We start from the raw sequence: 8,609 nt of genomic DNA, 5'->3' as shown, positions 1-8,609 counted from the left end.
ACTTGTTTGGTCATTGCCATTTCTTCTTAAAATAAAATACCTAGCTGAGCTATTTTCATTTGGTTCCTCTCTTTCTCTCTCTCTCTCTCCCTAATATATCTATAACACCAAGGTTATTCTTAGTTTTTTCCAATAATGTTGAGAACACATGAGGTGTCTATGAGGAAACGATATTGTTACTATAGAAAATCTGATCTTTTAATGTGTTGTCTGTTCATTTGTTTGTTTTAATGATATAATTTTATTACTTCATTGAAAGTGTCATATAATGTATATTTATTGTATTCACTCACCATTCCTTCCAAAACTCTTTTCTGATCTCCTCACCACCCTACCATACTATATGCTCTATCCCTCTGCTTTTGCCCTAAAGTTTGAGAATTTAACGTTTGAGCTACCAAGCCCAGTTTAGCATCTGGATGTAAGTAGCTAAAAACAAGATTAAAATGTTTATATTTTATTATTTTTATTTGTTTAGTTTAATTGTCATAAATAGTCTCACATAATCATTTGATATACTGTTTTGGTTTTATTCATGTATGCATTAAATAGTGATAAACTCAGGAAAATTCTTTGCAAATGATAGATGTGGATCTTCAAAAGAAAAATTCCATCATTTATTTTCATTCTATTAAACTGCTTGCATAACTTTAGATTATGCTATGCACATTTATAGTTTGTCTCCTGGCCAGTGCTAGCTTCTAGTCTGTTCACATCAAGTTACAATTCCATGGACAGGTCATATTCAAAGTTGGCATTGCATTAAACTGTTTGTAGTTTGCTTTTCTTTTCCTGTGATAAACACTGACTAAAAGAAAATTGGGGGATGAAAGTGTTTACTCCAGCTTATGCATGTTGAAGTCACAGTCCGTTATTGAGGGAAGTCGGCAAAAACTGAAGCAGAAACCATAGAGGAAAGCTGCGTACTTGCTTTCTCTTTCCAGCTCTTGTTCAGCTACTTTTCTTTCATAGACAAAATCCACCCAGCTAATCCCTCTAACATAAATTAACAAATAAGGAAGGGTCCCATGAATATAGTCATATGCCATTCTGATCTGGACCCTAGATTGTGACCCTAGATTGTGTCAATTTGAGAATAAAGTTAAACGGGACAAATGGCGAAGTTGGTTAAAACTATACATGATATATGAACTCAATAACACAATATGAAGGAAGATATGCATAATTCAGAATATCATTAATTCTGCATGGGAAGAATAGAATCTCAGAAAATTGTTATTCAGGAAGCCAAAAGAAGAAATTCAAATATTATTTGGGAACTCTCTGTAAAGAACAATATGGAAGTATGCTGTCTTGCTTGTGGAAAATTATACTTCAAAGAGAAAAACTCATGACAACAATGTCATCCATCAGCATTCATTTTATATTTTATTTCATTCACATTCTTTTGCCTTAAACTATATTAAACATCCAAGTCCTTATTTGCAATAAAGTTTTGCAGTAGCACATAGTTCTTGATGTTACTGACTTTATATATGGCTATATGTTCACATTTTCCATTTTATCTATATTTGGAATAACTAAGACTATAAATTTTATTCCAGAAATCATTGTGGAAATTAATTTAAAATGTTAAAAAGTAATTTTTAGCCTTTACATTTTTCATATATTTATTCAATGAAGGTTATATGTTAATTAAATTCATCCACCTTCTTCCAACTTCCCTTAGGACCCCAAACCCTATCTCTCACCCAGTTTCAAGTCCTCTTTGCTTGTTTTTCTCTTCAATAACCATCTAAGTTCAATTAGTTCTACCTACATGTGCATGGGTGTGTAGTCAGTCGCTGGAACGTGATCAAGCTGCCAGCTGCTGCAACCTCAGAGGAGAGTGACTTACCCTCCCTCAGAAGCCAACAATGGCAATAGCTTTCTCTACAGGGATGCAGCCTCTGCCCCCTCCTCTCTGCTGAAATATTTTAACTAGCTTGATTTTGTGCAAGCCTTGTTCAGATGAGTGGCAGCTGTTGTGAGTTCATTTACGTACAATAGCCATGTCAGGTCAATAAGCCAACATTTCACGCTGACCTTTCCACACTCTAATGGTTATATTCCTTTTGAACCCTAAAATTCAAAGCCTTCTAAGCTTTGAATGGTGTTAGTATGCAGGCAAGGTATGCTTCCTTGAGAAATAGTGGCATGAAGCTTATGTGGATTTCAGTTAAATGTGAGGCTGTTCATGTTTATGTTAACCTGACATGATTCTATGCCTGAGGAGGCTATAGGTACTAAAGAAGAAACTACTGCTGTTTGGTTACATAGCCATGCTCTTGGTCTACATTCTAAATATTTACATTTAAACATTTACATTTAAACCTGTAGAATCTCTGTTTTGGCCAGAGAAGATTCTCATTGGGGTGGGTAGTGAGTGTGTCATGCAGAGATGCGTAATTGGTCAATGTTCTGATAATAAAAAAATTATGAGGTTATCAGCTGTGGATGGGTCATCAGTACTCTGTGATCAAAGAACAACTGTGTTGACCTGTAATAATTAGACTATTTGATTTTAATATAACTGCTGGTAAAACTGGTTTTGAATCTTCTTTATTGCACTTTCATTTCCTGTATCATTTGCCCCTTTGTCTCTCCTTTTAGTCATCTTTTGTACTTGCTTCTTTTATCATTTCCTTTTCTCACTTAGATTAGATTTTGTTGTTATGGTTCCTATTAAAATTTTCTGACGGTTTCCTTAGAGAATGCCCATCTACTTTAGTATGAGAAAAATATACATTTATATTATTATAATTGACAAAATAAATTTTAAAAAATATAAACAAGGTCAAAGTATTATAATAGGTGTATAAAATAAAACTATACATTTGTCTATATCGAATACAGCATAATCATTGATACTCTACATTATATATGTATAGTATATGAATATACTTTAATTTTACTTTTTAAATTTTCTATATACTTATCAAAGTATATTATGTATTAATTATATCATTTACCTTCTCCCTCCAAATGATCTTAATATATGTACTGTAGTAAATATAGTATATATAGTAAATATATACCATATAATAGCAAACATTTATACATTTCACATGTAAACATAAATTAAATATATGTATTAAAAGAAATACATCCAAAATGTATTTATATGATAATGAAACATACTATATATTCATATACATATAGGAATTTTTTTTGAGAATACTGCCTTCAGTTTGTCATCTTAGAGTGTTATTTCTCAATATGCCAAAATAGTTTTATTTTATACTAGACATGGTATAGAGTGTGCTTTTTAAGATTTTAGAAGATGAAGATTGTTCACTTTCACTGATCTCTTGAACCTGTGGAGACTTGATTTTAAGGTTTTTAGAGCAGCACATTTCTTCCCCCCAGCAACATTTTTTATTAGATATTTTCTTTATATACGTTTCAAATGCTATCCCAAAAGTCCCCTATACCCTTCCCCTGCCCGTCTCCCCTACCCACTCACTCCCACTTCTTGGCCCTGGCATTCCCCTGTACTGGGGCTTATAAAGTTTGCTAGACCAAGGGGCCTCTCTTTCCAATGATGGCCGACTAGGCCATCTTCTGCTAAATATGTAGCTAGAGACACGAGTTCTGGGGATACTGATTAGTTCATATTGTTGTTCCACCTATAGGGTTGCAGACCCGTTCAGCTCTTGGGTACTTTCTCTAGCTCCTATATTGGGGACCCTGTGTTCCATCCTATAGATGACTGTTAGCATTCACTTCTGTGTTTGCCAGGCACTGGCAAAGCCTCACAGGAGACAGCTATATCAGGGTCCCTTCAGCAAAATCTTGCTGGCGTATGCAATAGTGTCTGTGTTTGGTGGCTGATTGTGGGATGGACCCCCGGATTGGGCAGTGTCTGGATGGTCCATCCTTTCGTCTTAGCTCCAAACTTTGTCTCTGCAACTCCTTCCATGGATATTTTATTCTGTATTTTAGGGAGGAATGAAGTATCCACATGTTGGTTTTCCTTCTTGATTTTCTTGTGTTTTGGAAGTTGAATCTTGGGTATTCTAGGTTTCTGGGCTAATATCCACTTATCAGTGAGTGCTTATCAAGTGACTTCTTTTGTGACTGGGTTACCTCACTCAGGATGATATCCTCCAGATCCATCCATTTGCCCAAGAATTTCATAAATTCATTGTTTTTAATAGCTGAGTAGTACTCCATTGTATAAATGTACCACATTTTCTGAATCCATTCCTCTGTTGAGGGACATCTAGATTTTTTCCAGCTTCTGGCTATTATAAATAAGTCTGCTATGAACATAGTGGAGCATGTGTCCTTATTTCCAGTTGGAACATCTTCTGTGTTTATGCCCAGGAGAGGTATTGCTGGGTCTAGCAGTAGTACTATGTTCAATTTTCTGAGGAACCGCCAAACTGATTTCCAGAGTGGTTGTACCAGCTTGCAATCCCACCAGCAATGGAGGAGTGTTCCCCTTTCTCCACATCCTCACCAGCATCTGCTGTCACCTGAATTTTTGATCCTAGCCATTCTGACTGTTGTGAGGTGGAATCTCAGGGATGTTTTGATTTGCATTTCCCTGATGATTAAGAATGTTGAACATTTTTTCAGGTGCTTTTCAGCCATTCGTATCCTCAGTTGAGAATTCTTTGTTTAGCTCTGTACCCCATTTTTAATGGGGTTATTTGAATTTAGAGCAGAACATTTCTGTTTATTCTCTTTCCTAATGACTTTTAATAACTCAGTTGAATAACTAAAATTTTTGTCCTTTTAACAGTTAGATATGTATCCACATAACAAAATATGGTTTTGTGCCATGTAGCCTAGGAAGTGTGACTGCCATTTCATGCTTGAATCTGGGCTTAGCTACCCCAAATTTTACCTTAAAAAACCACATTGTATTTAATGTGAATATTAAACATTCCTTGTCCAAAGAGTCTAATTTCCTGGTGTCCTCTATTTTCAGCTTACCTACACTCTTGCTTTGGTTTCTAATTTGTGTTTCATCCACGAGACAGAATATATATTCAGAAAATGGTACACAGATAAGAAATAGGACTACTTATGGATCTCAGTTGTAATACTTACCTAAAGTTTAAAGTAGATAGTAAAGCACCATTCACACTGTGAATAACCAGAATATAACAGCCTCATTATATAGATAGGTATGTACATACTGCAGACTAACATAAACAGACTAACATAAATATCTACAAACACATACAAATTAAAGTATATATACAAGCATGCACGCACTTGCCCACACACACTCACAAAAATACACTTACACATATTATAGCTCTAAACAACAACTGAACCTGTCAGGGTCTTTTGAAATCACAAAACCCCTTCCTAAGTTCCACCTATAAAACCGAATTCCTCATCTTTCCCAAAACAGTTCCACTAATTTGTATTTGTATCAAATATTCAAATATATTAGTTTATAGGGCAGTTATGATTCAAGTCTTGGCACCCCTTGACATGCTTGCCACACTGTTGCTTTTATTCTCTGTGCCTAGCTTTTGTGATTTCCCATTCTAGGAGCTTTCCTTCGCTCTGCATTTGTCTGAGTCTGAGTCAATTGCTCTGTCTTTAATGTAAGTAAATATGTTATTTTCTGCTTACCTCATATTCTGTTCACATTCCTATTCATTGAAATCTTTTCTGTGTAACATTCACCTCCAGATTCACCTCACAAAAGTACATATCCAACCCCTAAGATTGAACTCAAATTCTATATTATCTCAATCAAGAAAAATAGGAATATTTACCTGCTGCTGCAATAAACCTTTGAGCACAGTCTCTTAGTATTTTAAATTTACTATATCGTTTTTAAGATTGTGTTCTCTTCACCTTTGTATGCTTTACTCCTCTACTCTTATACAGATAGGATGGAATGACTTATATTAATTTAGTGGAAAGTAAATTAGTATGTGAAAAAAAATCCCATTTTTGGTAATCATTATGAGACATTTACTGCTTTAAATGAAGTAACTCTGATTTTCATAACACCTTCCGATGACTGTAATATTGAACAGGACAAAATCAAGCAACAGCAAGAACCGATTTTAACAGTTCCAATAATAGCTACTCTGTTTATGCACAAGAATCCTTATGCTACTACTCCTGAATTCATAACAGAAATCGGTTTTCTACAGTCCATATTCTTTCCACTAAGATAAAGTAGCATTGTACTATCAGTATGGAAACAGAGTGCACTATTTGACATTGTGTAGATATAAGATATTTGGCATTTTAAGATATAAGAAAACTCAAAATTTAAAGTAGGTACAATAAACATAGACCAAGAGAAAATAACCATCGAAAAAAGTTAGAGGTTACTACTGTACACAAGGACTCAATTTATATTTCCACCCATTCCTCTTTGCCATGAAAGTTCTCTATCACCCTTACTCCTCTGACCTTAATTACCACACTTTAAATCATTATTGTTGCACACATGCATGGATACTGAAAACTTACCAAGTTCACTCTGTGCTGTTGCAGAACAAGTGTTTAGGGCTGATGCTTTGGAATTCAATAGTGTGTCCTGCAGCTCAACCCTAAGAAAAACTGATGCTCTCCTCTCAGTAGACATTAGGTACAAGTCACACCTTATCTAGGGGTGGGGCTTGCAAAATTTCTCCATGTGCATTGGCATGTCAAAGAGTGTCATTATCCGGGACTTATTTAGGCAAAAATATTTTTAAGATTTCAAATTAGACGGCTGTGAGTTACCCCCAATATAAAAGCACCACTGTGGATATCTTAGCATACTGACTACTGTTGTAGGTTCTAAGCTTTGCAGTAATCACTATGTAATTGAAATGTTTAGAATAACACCCAAATATGAGAGGCTAACATACCTTATCACTGTTTCCGACCCCTCGCTTTTCCCTATCTACCTAGTTCCCTCTCTCCATCACCCTCCACGGACTATTTAGTTTCTGGTTCTGAGTTAGAGTCATGTGTCCTCCCTTGAGACCTCTTTATACCTGGATTTTGGGGGGAGTCTGTGGATTGTAGCATGGTTGTCCTACACTGTCTAGTTAATGTCCACTTATAAGTGAATACATACCATACATGTCTTTCTGGCTCCAGTTTACCTCACTCAGGATGGTATTCTCAAGTTCAATCCATTTGCCTATAAAATGCATGTCTTTGTTTTTAATAGCTGAATTGCACTCCATTGTATAGATGTACTACATGATCTTTATTCATTCTTCAGTTGAGGGAAATATAGATTGTTTCCAGCTTCTAGCCATTTTAAATAAAGCTGCTATGAACATAGTTGAGCACTTGTCCCTGTAGTAAAGTGGAGCATCATTTTGGGAATTGTATAGCTGGGTCTTGATGTAGAACTATTTCCAGTTTTTCAAGAAACCATCAAATTGATTTCCAAAGTACAAGTGTACACTCCCATCAGCCACGGAGCAGTGTCCCCTTTGTTTCACATCTCCCTCAGCATGTGTTATCACTTGAGTTTTCGATCTTAACCATTCTGACTGGTGTAAGACAGAATCTTAGGGTTGTTTTAATTTGCATTTCCCTGATGAATAGGGACATCAAAGATTTCTTTTGGTGCTTCTCAGCCATTTGATATTCCTCTATTGAGAATTCCTCTGTTTACCTTTGTAACTTTCCACCCACCCCCCATTTTTAATTGTGTTATTTGGATTGTTGGTGTGTAATTTCTTGAGTTCTTTACAAATTTTGGATACTAGCCCTCTGTCAGATGTATGATGGGTGAAGACATTTTCCCAATCTTCAGGCTGCTAATTGTCCTATTGACCATGTTGTTTGCTGTACAAAAGATTTTGTTTGAAGAGGTTCTGTGCATCAATTTTTATCATAGAACCTAAGCCATTGGTGTTTTGTTCAGGAACTTATGTCCCATACCAATGTGTTCATGGCAATTTCCCATTTTCTCTTCTATTAGATTTATTATATCCAGTTTTGTGTTGAGTTCTGTGATCCACTTGAGTTTTTTGCAGGGTGATAAATATGAATCTATTTGCATTTCTCTATATGCAGATATCCAGTTAGACCAGTACCATTTACTGAAGTTTTCTTTTTTCTATTGTATGGTTTTGAATTCTTTGTCAAAAGTCAGGTGCTCACAGGTGTATAGGTTTGTTTCTGGGTCTTTCATTTTATTCCATTGATCAACCTGTCTATTCTTATGCCAATACAATAAAGCTATTATTATTATTATTATTATTATTATTATTATTATTATTACTCTCTAGTACAGCTTGAGAGCAGGAATAATGACACTTCCAGAAATTCTTTTATTGTACAATATTGTTTTAGCTATCCTGACTTTTTTGTTGGATGGTGATCAGGTGTAGCCATCCTTCTCGATGGGTTTGAGAGGACTGGGAGTGGCAACTGGATATACAGCATCCCTGGTGACTACTTGGTGACCTGGGAAGGGAGAGGATATGGAAGTCTACAGGGATGACCTTAGCTAGTATTCCTACCAAAGGGTGTTATAGTCATTGAAATGGCCATCTACAGTAGCCAGGCATAAATTCCAGAGGAGGTAAGGGGACATCAATCCACTCACCAAACCTTCAACCCAAAATTTGTTTTGCTTAAAAGATATGCAGGGATAAATATGCAGCAGAGACTGA

Source organism: Mus caroli, chromosome 15, assembly GCF_900094665.2.
Source record: "Mus caroli chromosome 15, CAROLI_EIJ_v1.1, whole genome shotgun sequence".
NCBI lineage: Eukaryota > Metazoa > Chordata > Mammalia > Rodentia > Muridae > Mus > Mus caroli.
The sequence above is the reverse complement of the archived record's forward strand: the minus strand, read 5'-3'. Positions refer to the sequence as shown.